This window comes from Protopterus annectens, chromosome 1.part2 (genome assembly GCF_019279795.1).
Source record: "Protopterus annectens isolate FY-2018-M chromosome 1.part2, PAN1.0, whole genome shotgun sequence".
NCBI lineage: Eukaryota > Metazoa > Chordata > Ceratodontiformes > Protopteridae > Protopterus > Protopterus annectens.
The window spans coordinates 615,263,428-615,279,468 of NC_056727.1; positions in this window are offsets into that span (position 1 = coordinate 615,263,428).

Genomic DNA, 16,041 nt, shown 5'->3' on the forward strand with positions numbered 1-16,041 from the left:
CATTTCATATTTTGGGAAGTTGGCATAATGGTTAAGGTGTTTACCTTATATACACAAGGTGCATGGTTTAATTCTCACACGGGGTAATTGGCTAGGCTTAAAATGGTCCACAAAGGCAGTTAGCCTAGTAATAACCTATAAACCTATGAAACCACACCTAAAAATGTGTATTACATAAAATGAGTTAAATGAAAATAGTCAATAGTGCAATGTAAAAGAACATAATTTCAGTGACCAAGCCTTTGATAGGCATTGGATATTAATAAGTTTATTAAGTACTAGATGCAAATCAGCCCTTAATCATAATTGCTAGTGAAGCTCCTTTATTTTCAGGGATTATGAAAATCTTCACCTCTTAAATCAAGGTCTACATGGTTGATTTTGAAAAAAGACAAATTTTCAATATTCAGAGCAAATTTTGAAGAGACAAACTAATGTACTATTTCTATTAGAGATTCATAAAGTATAATTGTGTTCATGCAGTCTCTGTGACTGCTTCCTATCTGTTTTACCAACACAGTAGCTGTCACATGTTGCACACTTGTTTGTATGAATTACTTAAAGTACATTATAATTGTAATAGGTTCTGCTGGCATTGAATGTCTTACTCAAGTGAGTCATTTTTAAAATGGGCCACTGCATATCCAAATGTAGAACAAAATTCATATGCAAAGGCACTGTTTGACTTATTTATATTTGCAAATGCAATAACAATTTTCCCGCATTCTAATAGGACCTTTACATTCAATTTATTTTTATTGACAACAAAAGGGTGTAATGCTAACTGCTCTGGCCAAGTTCTGGTTATCTATCACTGTTTTCTAATTTTTTTGTTTAATTTTCTTATATTATTGCAGTCTGCAGTAGATGTCAAAACTGAAGGGCAGAAATAAACAGTATGTGGTCTTTTGTTGTTACTATTATTAATAATCTCCCACAAAATATGTATGCATCTTTTTCCCTGTACTTTTTAATTGATTATTTTTTATCAGCAGAAAATGTATATTTCTGAGTAACCAGATTATTATACATAAATTAAACATTCTTCTATTTGTGCATGTGTGTTCGTACAAACACACACACACACACACACACACACACACACACACACACACACACACACACACTCACACATAACAACCAATGATATCCCTTCTAGCCCTTAAAACTGAGACATAATATCAGACAACCTTGATAGCACTGCATTCAAAATTGTTCCACATTAAAACTGAAGATATACAAGAACATACCAAAAATGTAGAAGATTGATCTTCATACTTTTACATACTGCTAACTATCATGTCCACTAAAAAACATATGCCCCAAGTATAGTTTACCTGAAACTAAACCTTCCTCTTCTAACATTTCCCTATAACCTCACGCGATAAACTGTTGCTTTTACCAAAAGAAACTCTTAATGAACATAATACACCTGCTAATAACTGTAAGGATTTGAATGACCTTACCTTTGCTAACCCCGCCATATTACAGCCAGCTCCCTAAGATATCATTTATTCAGATTCTATATAAATTATGTGCTTCAACCATTTTGGAGTCTTCTTTCTTTTATTTCACGCATTTCTCCTTCTTTCTATCCTTTTGCTGTGATTCTTTTTTATGCATACAGATACAAGCAACAGATCCCTCTTCAAAATCTATTTTATTCCCATTTCCAGACAAACATAATAGCCAACTTTAATTCATAAATCTTAGCTCAAAACCTTTTCTACCTGTGCCATCCTTTATGCTTCTATCCACAATAACACCACATATGAAGTATTTCTGCACTCACAATTCCACAACTCTGTCACACCATTTCTGTCCATTTTCCATCTTCCTGCAATGTATCTGTTTTCTATATCAGGTATGTAAAAGCCTTAAACACAAATCATTTACTATGTCAGTTCCTTTTAGCAGGCAGTTCATTTTATAGGCTTCATCCCATAATCCCTTCATTTCTACTATCCACTTACCATTTAAATGTGTTCTAATATGTCTTATCTGTAGAATCAGAAGTATGATTAATGGCCTTAAAAGCATTGACTCATCTCTATAATGGTCCTATCTTCCTTAGACATTTGTAAAGCATATCACTCACTTTAACTTTTAACAGACTCTGGTTTTATTCCTAATCTCTTGAACTGATATGCAGACCTTTTTTTCTTCCAAGTATTTAGCAGCTCCAATGAATATGGTAGTCCCAAGCTTACTTCCTCCTTGTTTCTTTTCAAGGCAAACAGTGACTTGTCCAAATTATATTTTAAATCCAGCTGTGCTTTAGATTACTAAAAGATCCCTAAGATTCCTAGTAGCACCAGTTCGGCTTTCTCTGACAGTAGCATGCAGCCATCATTGAAATTGCTGATACTGTTCCTTCTCCATCCCCCCTACTGCCAGTCAGCTTTTTTACCCTTCATGACAACATTTTCATTGCAACTAGGAGCAAATTTGAGGATCGAAGGCATCCATGAAATGTTCCTTTCTGAAATTTATCACCCCTAACTTTTCTTCATTAACCTTAATCATCAACATAGCTTGCTGATACAAGTCTTGTTTTTACACCATCCTTCTCAGACTGCCAGATACTGCCCTGAATGCCATTCTCTGCTGAAAAACAGCCTATGAACACTCCCCCACTATGTGATTGTATCTCTCTGCAACCATCAGTCCCTTCTGCCAGATGACCCGCTTGAAAACAACATCGGTGCAGTGGTGCAGTTGTTGCATTGTTGCCTTACAGCAATATGTTCTCTGGTTCAATTCTCAGCTGGGGTACCTTCTGTGTGGCATCTGTATGCCCTCCCCTAGTTTGTATGGGTTTCCTTTGGGTGCTCCGATTTCCTCCCATGTTGCAAAGACATGCATCTGGAGGGTGCTGAAACTTGGCTCATTCCAAGTCAGGCTTTCCTGGCAAACAAATGTTAAATAAATACAATCTTCCATAATATAACTATTTCATTTTAAAATAGTGCCTTCATATCAGTTGTTCTCTCTCTCTCCTTTCCCTGTGAGCCTAGTCAGTTTGGCATCTAGCTTTGGGATATCCTTCACCAGCTGTTAGGCCCAATATTTTACATATGTTACCATATCTTGACCCTTCAGTCCTTTCTCCGATCCATTTATTCTGACATTTTCTCTGCATAACTGATTTTTAAGCCATCCTGCTTGAAAATAATGTCATTAACTGATAAGTGCAATGATTTTATATTTTATCCAGTGGTTTTACTATTCCCACAAACTAAGCATCATATTCTTATAAGTTGCAACCACAATATTTAGTCTTTCACTTGTCCCTTTCTAAGGAGACCTCATGACACAAGGATGTGATATCAGTTGTGAAGGTGTCCACTTTGCCAATTATCACCTCTAGCTTTTCTCTCTCTTCTTACAGTATTTAGTAGCTGACATGCTAAAAGACAAGCTACTAATTCTTACAGCACTATTGCCCCATTACCTATTGTCAGATTTATACTTTTTTCACAACCGGTGATGAAGCAATCAAGTTAAGCTACCATGTCTTAAGTGGCTCAACAGTTGTCTCAAAGTACAGGTGACTCTATCGTGTCTTAAATGTACTGATTCAGGAACAGTTTTATCAGTCAGTGTTTGGTATAACCCTTTGGTATTCCATTTTTGGTGGTTTTTTTTTTTTTTTTTTTTTTTAGAATAGAAATTCTCAGTTTGACAACTTTATTTTTACATACCTCTAGCTGGCTAGATTTCAATCAATATGTAGGATCCTGCCATTTTTAGAGCAATGTCCGTGTGCAGTGTTGATACAATTACCCACTTGGAGGATTCATTTAGGAAAGAGCATCTACAGATCACTGAAGCCTTTTTTTGCATGGGTGGAGATGGGAGAACAAGGCAAGGCAGGAATGGTTTCAGTAGGCATGCAGAAAGCATCTGACATAGTTAACTGGATGTTTATGCTTAAATCACTGTATCAGGTAATAGGACATGACAGATTTTTGCAGGTGGGTCAAAGCATTATATGGGGACCCTCAACTCTGCATTGCAGTTATGGTGGAACATCTAAGTGGGAGGAGTTGGGTAAAAAGGTATGCTTCATGACAGTGCCCTTTCCTTGATTTTTTTGAGCATTATGGAAAAACTGGCTCAGATAATTGTGTAGTTTTTAAAGGTGAGGTAGAAGGAAAAGGGTATTATCAGGCTTACAGATGATTGTACAATATTGCTGAAGAATGCAAGTCCAATGGAAATTCATGTAATTTGAGAATGGATCTGCATTTATTTCTCTAAAAAAACTTAAGTCATTATGACAAGAGGAGGAGGACTACAGCAGATAAAAGCTAAATTTTCATACTCTGATAGAGGTGAAAAATGGTCAAACCCACTAGCTGCAGACATGCATGTTTCTGCCTTCTTATGGCATCATCAGCACATCATAAGTGGAATGTTTGGCTAACATTTGGAAATTCTGATTTGTCATACGCCCAACTGAAAGCAGTGGGGGTTGGCTTTATTGGCCTGAAATTGTCCATAAATAGACTTAAAAGAAAAAGATATGGACATTCGGAATTGCCATTTAGCTGAAACACCTGATGTCCTTAAAGGGTAATTTGCATATATCCCATGTCACCTCTAATACAAGAGGTTTAAGGTAACACACAGTGGAAAGTCTAGTTTTGCTAGAGTTTTCTTTTTACGTTTTTTTAACAATTGTTTTTTTTTCTGTGCAACCTTTTTGTTCATTGTTTTAGTTTGTCAGTTGGGATATTTTGCAGTAACCCTAATGTTTATGCATATCAGTTGGGTACAACAACCTTGTGTTTTCAAATAGTAGCCCAGCATTCCACTTATGCTGTATGAAGGCAGACACATGCATGCCCACAGTTAGTGGGGTTTGACTTTATTGGCCTGAAGTTGTCCATTAACAAACAAAAGAAAAAGTAATGGACATTCAGAATTGCTATTTAGCTGAAACATCTGATGTCCTTAAAGGGTAATTTGCATATGTCCCATATTGGCTCTAATACAAAAGGTTTAAGGTGTCAAACAGTGGAAAGTCTAGCTTTGCTAGATTTTTTTTTTGTGTTTTTTAACCAATTGTTTTTTCTCTGTGATCTTTGTATTCATTGTTTTAACATATTTGAAAAAGGAAATTTTTAATTCCAACATCAAATCTTAAAGTACATTGAAGATGTGTAGTATTTACACACATACATATATATGTATAGACTGCTATAAACATATAATTCTAAATAACTTGTCTAAAGAGTAAAATAAAGTGAAATGAGACAGACTTCCTGAATGTAATGAGATACTTTATATTTCATCAGTTTTTATTATTAGCATTGTTATAAAGTTTTTAGCCTGTGCAGGAGGAACTTATAATATATTTTAATTAGAGCTATTATCCAGTATACCAAAAAGTGTCAATTTTGCATATTTACAAGTTTTTACAAATCCTGTACATGAGTCTGATCTGACTAGAGAGTGAGAGTTTGTGGTGCACTGGTGGTGGATGTTGAAAAGTGGAAGGAGGAGGGGAACGTTTGTGGACAGTATGTTATACAATATCAACAAAGACAGCAGCTGGTTAGGTAGATATTGGCAGCTGTGTGAAGTACTTTTTTTTGAAAGATGAGCTGGGCAAAGCATTAAGACATTTTTGACATTTTTGCTATAAGGATAAAGAGATGGAGACTGCCCTTTTGAGAAATAAATGGTTAATAGATTATGAATTATGGAAATGGTATGTATTGGAGTAAGTACTGGAAGTAGAAGATTTTGAGCCCAGTACATGATTTGCAATTTGGTTTGTTTTACAGGTGGTGTAGGACATCCAGACAGTTGATATAGCAGGAGACTGCATAGTGCATATATGGTGAGAGAGAGGCTAACAGCCTTCACATGTAATGATCTTGCCATGATATGAAGAAGCTTTAGAAAGAGATAGGTAGGGTATGGTCTGAAATTTATGGAAAGAAGATGAATGGATAATTTTTTTAACCAATTTGAAGTGGAGATAAGGAATTTAAACTGGAGAAGACAGGTAAGAGATGAACCGCATCTTGTGGTAGGTTGGGTGAGACAAGTAAACATGAAGCAGTGAGAAGGGGGAAGAGGAGGAAATATGAAGGAAATATTTAATTAGGTAAGTGAGGATTCATTCATTACAAAGACATGTACCTGGAGTGTTTCTTCCCTGGCATTTCCTGAAAACTGGTTTTGTTCCAAGTCGGACTTTCTCAGTTAATAAATGTTAAATAAATAAAATAAATAAATAAATTCAGGGGTTAATGGATGGACAAAGGAGGAGAAGACTGGAAGAGTGGTTGGGTATTATGAGGTGCAGTGATTTACTAAGACAAGTTGGAGAAGAAACATGGCAAGAAAAACTTGTTTTTGTGGTAAGAAAAGGTAATGGTCATTATGGCAAAAGGGGCAATATTATAGGAGCAGTCAGACTTTTCAAATGTACCTCATTATGAGAAGCATTTCTCACTTTGAGTCTTAAAATGTCCATGTTCCTTGCTTTTCCATATGAACAGGGTCTGCCGCACATTCGTTATTAAGAAATGTTGTAGCTTATATCCATGGTATATAATACTGAATTATATCAGTTCATCTTGACTTTTTAAGTATTCTGAGATTTAACAATACTGGAAGCTTCCTAGATGAAGTCATTAATAAGTGACTGACAATTTGCCCATTTGTTCCACTTTATGAGAGGCAGTGTTCTACATTTTGAGGATGGAAGGTTGAGATTTTTAAGAGCTGTTATGTTTAAGTGAATTCAGCACATAGCAAGGGTGAATATATGGAATCCATTACTCTACGAAATATTGATGCTTGCTTTCTTTTTGGAGGATAATGACATTTAGATGTGTTTATGTATACATATATACTAAGGAAAGACTGAGGGAAGGGTCTATGTTATAACAGTGAATGATCAAAAGATTGAACGCTGTTATATCGACCACAAAAGAACGAAAACAAAAAAGAGCGAACAGCCAGAACAGCAAATTTTTTCCAATGGAAAAATTTGCTGTCCCCCCCCCCCCCCAAAAAAAAAAAAAAAAAAAAACACACTAAACACTTTTAATTGGGGGGCTTTGCCCCCTCACATCCACCAACTGGGAGGCTGTGCCCCACACCTCCCTACTTAAATATACCAACTCTGAGATCGCACTACAGCGCAGAAGACAGCAAAGTGACTGAAGCGGCCAAGTGACTTCTTTCCCAGGGAAAGAATTTGCTTAAAAGCCACTTCATCATTTTGCATTTTTGACATTTACAGTTTGATAAAGATGCATTCAACATACTGCGTCATTTATCTGACAGGAACCCTGAGGGAATCAAACTACACACTGCCAGTAGTTTCTTCATCATGGCTCATTGTTTTAACCTTCTGCACCACGTGAGATTTTCTGCTCTGTGCACTGCACAGCATCAAGAAGTGTACCGACACCATGTACAGGGGAACGGTCAGTGGCCCAGTTAATGACAAAGGCATATACAATTAAAAGGGATGTTGCGTATCATAATTCAAATAATATGAAACAGTAAGTTATTGAGTGAATTATTTATTTATTTATTGTATTTACTTTGTATGTATTTGCAAGCAAAAGCTGTTTACTGATCCACAAGGACCTATTTCAGAATCAGCCAGTGGGTACAATCTGTTTAAGTGACTCTCTCAGAGACAAACATCAGGCAAAGAGAGGATGAGAGAATCAAACTCTTGATTACAGGAAGCTGCTCAGTAACAGCTCATAGCCTTATTCCCCTGCAATAGATACAACATCTAAATGAATGGCAAAGGACTGGAATACTGACACAGCCATGACCAGGGCAAGAAGAAGGGGCAGTTACCTAGGGATCAAGCTGTTATGGAACATAATCAGAAGCTGTCAGTGGTACACTAGTATAGGACTGGTGCTGATTTATGAAGCTGCAATGATATCATAAATGAATGCTGATACTGCAGCTGTTCACAATTAACTACACAAACTCAGTCATCATCCAGAAGAATGCCCTGCACTGCATAATTTATTACTGACCTACTGTCCAGCAAGGGACCTCCGCTCTAGTAACAAATTCTTATTACTTACAAATAAGTCAAATAATGTTGCAGGAGACTTGCTCTACACCCAATACATTGCTAAACTCTGGAATATAATCTGCACACAAATAAAACTATCTGACAAATTCAATAGCTTTAAAACATTGCTTAAACAACATCTTAACCTATCCAGGCACTGCACATGCTCATCACAAGGTAACATCTTAACTAATCCTGGTCCTGCACATACTCTTCATGAGGAGTTGAAAAGCTGCCGAAAAGCAGGCATATCATCTAAAAATCAATACTCTTCTGGGCAAATATATCCCAAAGTAATATCCTCTTTTCTGTGCAAAACACATAGACAATTTAGCTCATCTTCAGTTTCCCTAACTACACAGTCGCTGTCTAGTTTAAATTCAGGGCTATCAGCATGGTGAAGATTCAAATGAGGTCTGAACTCATTAGAACTGCTGAATTCCAAAAACTGTATCTATGTAGGGATGCAAGCAGAGTGCAGGCACTCCCTCAGTATTTGTGTTTAACAAATGACAACTGTGAATGCTTACATCAAGTGGGTGTATCAGGTTAGACTTACAAACTGGTTATGTATGTCTGTCAAGGTTGGAAATGCAAGTAAGCAATGCACAGTTTACAGGTTCTGTTTCATTAACATCCAAACTCCTCTTCATTTGTTGGTAAATTGTATTTTCTCAGTCAGTTTTTTATTATCATTTTATTATTTTTTGGCCATTGTTTCCACAATGCAGTACTTAGCACAATTGTGGGAAACCAAGTAATAAATGAAAGTTTTAGCTGTTGTTATCTTGTTTGCACAGTGTTGCGCCATGGGCAAAAGGGAGACCTTAAGAATGATTAGTAAATAAGCGAATGTCATGTACCTATTCCAGTGTCAGCATTGCTAAAGTATGACAGTTAGTACTGAGTCTGTGGAATACACCTGCTACTTAACTGACTCTATGTCAGCAGCTGTTAATGCAGTAATGTCTTCCTTTTAGGGCCCAGATGGTACCAGGTTCAAATACAGCCATATCTAATACTTTTAATTATTTTTGCATTACTGTTGTTGCATGTAATGCATTAAAGAAAAGAAATGGGAAGATAGGACAGTGGTGAAATGGAGATGCTAAAGTCTGACAGTTAGAATTGAGTCTCCAGAATATACCTGCCACTTAAAAGGCTCAGTGGCGGCACATGTTAATGCAGTGATGCATTCCTTTTTGGAGCTAGATGGTACTGGGTTTGAATACAACTGAATCTAACACTTTTAAGTACTTTTATATTATTGTTGCTGCTCATTGGTGCATGCTGCACACTATCACGTGATAATGCATTAAATAAAATAAATGGGGAAGACAGGACAGTGGTGAAATGGGGAGCAAGCAGGGGGAAGAACAAATTGAAAGCAATACAGGAATCTGCAGGATGGAGGTAGGAAAGAACCATAGCTATCAATTTATTCAACAGTAAAAACTGATAATATATGCAGAATGTTATCTGAATTTGGACAGTCACCTCCAGAGAGAGAGAGGGGTGACCATAACACAATTATGTTGTATAGCCAATTGGACAGAATCAAGTGTGTAAAGAAGACACTTATGCAAAATAGAGAGCTAGTTTTTCTGAGAGCAGAGTAATGTTGGTTATGGTCTGTGGTTATGTCTTGGTCTGCTATGTTGGGTAGGTGAGGAAGCAATTGCAGACAAACAAGGCATACAAGATAAGACAAAAAGATGGTGATGGGCACAAGAGGTTGTTGGACACCACTCAACTTACTGTCACCTCAATCCACCACTGGCTGGAGCACTCAACATTTCCTTCTCCTCCTCCTGATCCTATGTAAACTGAGGGAGAGCAGCCCCTCTATCCGGCATAGGCGTGCACCAACAGTATGGTGCACAACCCTATGCACCATCCCTGGCAGTTCTGTATGGGTGATAAACTTACCATGTCTTCCACTGCTCCAAGAGGGAACCACTGGACTATCCTCCTGGGCAGGATGACCTGTGGGGGCAGGTAGCTCAGGGGCAGCAGTGGTGCTGCTGCCAGGCTGGCTCCCAGATGTGCTGGGCAATGGTGCTGGGGCTGGTGGAGTGGGAGCAGGTAGATTTTGTGGGTAAGACCTACCCCACTGTGCTGTGGTGCATTTTGTGATGTGGTACACATGGATGACATGGATACATTTTGATGACATATAATAATATAAAGCAAACAAATAAAAAAAATAAAATAAAAAAGAGAGATAAGGACTGAGGTGAGAGACAAAAAAAGAGATAAGATTAGTACCTTTATATGTGACATACAATACATTAATACAATTATTTGACTCTGTTATCTTAACCTTTACTCTTAAGACTACCGCCCCAACAGATATTTTTTAAGACTACCAGCTCCTAAAATATGCACAGTATACTACAGATTGCAGCAAGTACTCCTTTAAATGTGCATATATTGCACATATGCATGTTCCAGTTATACAGATTACAGTTTACAGCAGGGTATGTGTGCCATGGGTATAGAGCTTTTACTTTAAACAAAAAGTTACACACAATTGAAAAATTAACAGTAGTGTATATTTGGGAAGTGTGGTATTTGAACCCACAACCTCTGATTAAAATCTAATATTGTATTCTTGCTTTATACTAAAGACTAATGCATGCATACTTGCTTTTACGGTTAAGATATACATGGTCAATTTGATACTCTACACAATACCAAACAAGCTATCTTTAACTTTTGATGCTGCAATAACACTACTATTCTGCTGCATACATCCTACATACCTTCCTCATCATCACCAGTCTATCATTATGAGTCCCAACATGCACCTCTTCCAGGGTGGCTGTGGAAAATAAACAGAACAGAGCAGAATACCATTATGAATACCAGTCTTGCCTATATTCCATTTTTAAGCCTTACAAGTACTGTCTGTAGTTGATACTTACATATCTGTGAGATGTCCTCTGTCCTATAGTCCTCAATCCAAGCATTGAGGGTATCCTTTTTCCTGTGATGCAGGTCACTAAAATGGTGCCTACATTGGTCACCATTGAAGAGGACACCTGTGGCACTGGTTACAACCCAGGCCATACTGTCACAAGCTACTGACGTATACTGGGACACAGAATAGTCTCCCTGCAGTAGCCTGGTGCTGTGGTGTTTAACTAGGAGTCCAACAAAAATCTTGCACTCCTGGACACCCATCTCTGAGCCCTAAATCTTACACCCTCTGCATGAATACCTGCTATGTCTACCATGGATCAAGAGCAATGGAGAATAATGCTTTACTGCCAGTTTCAGTTATTGAGTTTACTGATAGTGTGCATGCTATTTAAAAATGTTGAGTATTGCTTGCCAATGCACAAGCACTGTGCTCTGCAGTGCGCACCCACAGGCTCTGCATTTGCATGATAAGTAAGCAGTGTGCAACAGTGGCAAGCTGTGAAAAATTACACAGGCAGTTGTGTATGTGTACTTGAGAAATGTGAAGTTCATGGCAGTCCAGAGAGCAGAAATATACTTAAAGAAATATAGGACATCATATACCCACACTTATAATTTGATAATAAATGTGATAATGCATAGATAAATAAATAACTGATACAATATTAGTGTCTCAGCCATCATACATATAATTCATACCATGTTCACTATGCCAAGTGTTATAAGTGAGAGTGGCTATAATGGAAAGTGAAACAACAGTAAAAGAGTAGGAATATGTTGCATTTGAACCCAGGACCATGTGCATGGCAATTCTACACTAACACCTGTTGCCACAAGGGAGTTTAAACAATAGCTCCTTTTCACTTCATTGATATAAACCGCAATGTCACAACAGAGAAGAAGTTTCACACCCTGTACTTGAACCCAGGGCCATCTGTACTCCAGCTCTACACTTATACTTGCTGCCACAGGCAATAGCATTGACTGAATATATCCAGTTTTTGTTTTTGGCTGTCCACTTTCTGAGTAGTCCACTTATGCAGTTTGCACACTGCCATGCTTCATGCAAATGAGATAAGCAGAGAAAAACATGACATTCTTTTTCTCTGGTTCCCATGTTTGTGCTAAGTGGCACATCATGGAAACTGTAACCAAAAAAAAAAAGAAAAAAAGGTGAAATAGTTGAATTGAGGAAAAACAATCTATTCCATGTACAGTAGAAAATATTAGTACACATGAGATATTTTTACATAGGTCTGGATTTTACCTCTCACTCCAATATACATTCAGAGAGCAGGATGGGTGCCTTATCCATCTTTGTCACACAATCAACTTTGCAGCAAAGATCTGAAGTCATTCTTCACACTACCAACTACAACAAAATGTACACTGATATCAAACCATAAACTGTTATTTGTTAAATGCATTATTTTTGGATGTAGTGCACTTAGTGATCACACAACATGTTATGATTATTGCTTGCAAATATACAGCTCTGTCTTACCTTTCTGTGTTTCTTGGTCATTCAACAGTAATCTGACTAGTACTCTGACACATGCAGTGTGTAAGCCATTCCATATCAGTCGCTTTAAAATGTGAGGATATTAACTGGAATTAATATGATATTATAGGTTCCCCTGCAGTCTTATGTAAATCAGACTTGTGCCATGGAGCTTGTGTAAAGTGCTGTGTTCTGTAGTCTGTGTACTTAGGTAGGGGTTATGTTCTCTCTGCAGTCAGGTGTGTGTGTGTGTGTGTGTGTGTGTGTGTGTGTGTGTGTGTGTGTGTGTGTGTGTGTGTGTGTGTGTAGACAGCAGAGTAAACATGTGTATCCTACAGTTACTTTCCAATTACATGGATTGCCAGTATTTTGATACTTGCTTATGCCTACACATCCATTTCTTACAGGCCTCCTAATCTTTTGTCTCCCACATGGCCTGCTGAGGTCATGTAATATAAGTTCACCTGCACTGTCATATAAATTAAACTTGTGCCATGGTGCTTGCATTAAGTATGGTGTTCTGTAGTCCACATAATTACATAGGTAGGGGTTCTGTTCTCACTGCAAAAAACTGTGTGTATGTGTGTGTGTGTGTGTGTGTGTGTGTGTGTGTGTGTGTGTGTGTGTGTGTGTGTGTGTGTGTGTGTGTGTGTGTGTGTGTGTGTCTAGACAGAGGAGCAGATGTGTGTATCCTACAGTTACTTCTCCAATTACAGCAATTGCCAGTATTTTGATACATGCTCATGCCTACACATCCATTTCATACAGGCCTCCCAACCTCTTGACTCCCACAAAGCCTGCTGATATCATCTATAATAAGTTCACCTGCACTCCTGTATACATCAGACTTGAGCTGTGGTGCTTGCATTAAGTACTGTATTCTGTAATCTGTGTACTTAGGTAGGGGTTCTGTTCTCACTGTAGTCAACTGGGGTTTTGTGTGTGTGTGTGTGTGTGTGTGTGTGTGTGTGTGTGTGTGTGTGTGTGTGTGTGTGTGTGTGTGTGTGTGTGTGTGTGTGTGAGCTTTTGCTTGACACTACAGAGAGCGTTTTACATCAGCATGTGGGACACTGTTATCTTCTCCTCAACTGACACTGCTAATGTCATCAGATGTGTTGTCTGACACAGTCCAAGTCAGGCTTGAGCTGTGGCACTTGCATTAAGTACAGTGTTCTATCATCTGTGTACTTAGGTAGGGATTCTGTCCTCACTGCAGCCAACTGTGTATGTGAGTGTGCATGTACTGCTGATGTCATCAGCTATAAAGCATTGTCTGACACACTCCAAGTCAGATTTGAGCTGTGGCACTTGCATTAAGTACTGTGTTCAGTAGACTGTGTACTTAGATAGGTAGGTGTGTGTGCATTTTACAGCAGTATGTGGGACACTATCATTTTCTTCTCAACAGACACTGCTGATGTCATCAGCTAAATCACATTTTTGGATATGCAGTACTCCCACCTGGAGGCCAGGGAGAATTCACCTCATCCTATACAATACAGTTTATAGTGATATGGCTTTTAATCTATCCACATACATCATGGCACGGGGTGTAGGTCCTGTGTTTTCTTGCTGAGAAAGCCTTGTCTCTCAAGCTGCTGCATGTGTCTGGTGAGGTACATGTAGAAATGTGCATTATACTCTATTAGTGTTGTAATGAGGTTCAAATACAGTGCTGTCATACAATCCTAAGCTATCAACATGATGGCAAGACTCATGATGTGCACAACACAGGTTTTCAATAGTAGTGTGGACACTTGGTGGTCAAAGTTCAGATTGGCTATCTAAATGTGTTCCCAGTGCTTGCATCACTGGATTTCTGCTTAGCAAGACTGTTGTCAGTAATGTGATTAACATGGAACTCCACTTTTCAGATGGACAACATTACAAACACACATTTCTGAATTTATTTGTACATTGTGTGACTTTATTACCATTCAGGTGTGTGTTAGCTTTTCCTGTACTATGTTATCACCATTGGTAGACTCAATGATTGCACACAATATGCAAGAATCAGCAAACTTGGTAAGCCAAAAGTCATGTATTTTAGCCTGAAGTACAAGAAATACAGTTTAAACAGTGAAGGGCCAAGCGCAGATCCCTGATGTTTGCCACTGGTGACAGATCTACTGGTACAAGTGGATTCACCAACTTTCACATGATGTATTCTGTCAGCGAGTCAATTGTTTACTTAGCTGTAATCTAACTGATGTAAGGTTTAATCCCTAGCTTGGGGTTTCTTCAATGATACCTGCATGGGTGATTGTGTCAAAATCCTAGGCCAGATCACAATAGGCAGTATGGACTGTCTTACCTTCATCCAGGCCAATCACACAGAATCCATGTGCTATGACAACATCACCAATCACTTATGGCCCCAGCACATACATCTTCCTGATACGGTTCAACACACCCTTCACAAGACCTATATTCCCATACAAGGGTGTACATCAACATACATCCACCTGAGTTTGGGTGACAGCACCTGATGCATGCATGTATAGGGACATCCTGACTCTCCTTGACTGTGAGGTTAATCAATATGTCATCATGGACCTCTTCTATGTGTATACTAGTAATATTCCAGGTATATGCACTAGACCTGTGTGAGTTGTTACTGCATCATCAGGTCTGTTACACCTGATAGATGTCCTCAAAGAGTTTATTGAGGGTATGCATGATGACAACAGTATCATTATGTGGAACCTGTGGAGTATATCAAGACATTTGAAAAAACTCACACTGAGGTATTCAGTCTACACTGTCATATGTGGCCATGAACAGCTGTATCAACAAATGGGGAGACCAATCTATGACACACATGGCCCCTCACCATGTTGAAATGTGAGACATGACACATATCTCAAGTCCAGTGATCAAGTCAGTACATCAGGGATGTCTGCTAGGCCCTTTCCTATCCATTATTTAAGTGATGGATATCACAGATAACATATAAATGCTGTGTCCAAACAGCTGCCTGAGGGACTACAGCTTGTAGGTATTCATTGACTCCAACTCTGATATTAATATAATACAGACAGTATCAATACATACCAAAGACTGCTGCCACAGTCATGACAACACCTGCATTGATGAGACACATGGAGGGATTTATTTAATCAGGAAACAGAGACACCGTCCAGCTCTAATGTGGACATCACACCCTATACTCAGACCAATAGGTATGTGACCTGTGTTCTGGGATAGAGGGTAAGTGGTACATTCACCAGCATGTGGTCACAGTGTTGACTACTCCCTTGAATGTTACAAAACTACGGGGTATGTGAAGGATATGCACATCAGAGGCCGTAATTACTTCATGGTTCCCAGCCATCATACCAGTAACTGTGTATAATGCACCCTTCTTCATGTACCTCCCTACACATCTTCCAGTGATGAGTAACTGAAGTGTACCACCTTTGTCACAGTGCACTAGATTCATAGGTGTCTTCTAGGCTAATGACCACAAGGGCCATTTTAGGCCTAGCCATGCATCTCACATCTCTGACAAGTTCTGATACCCTTCATAAGTGTAAGCAGGGGC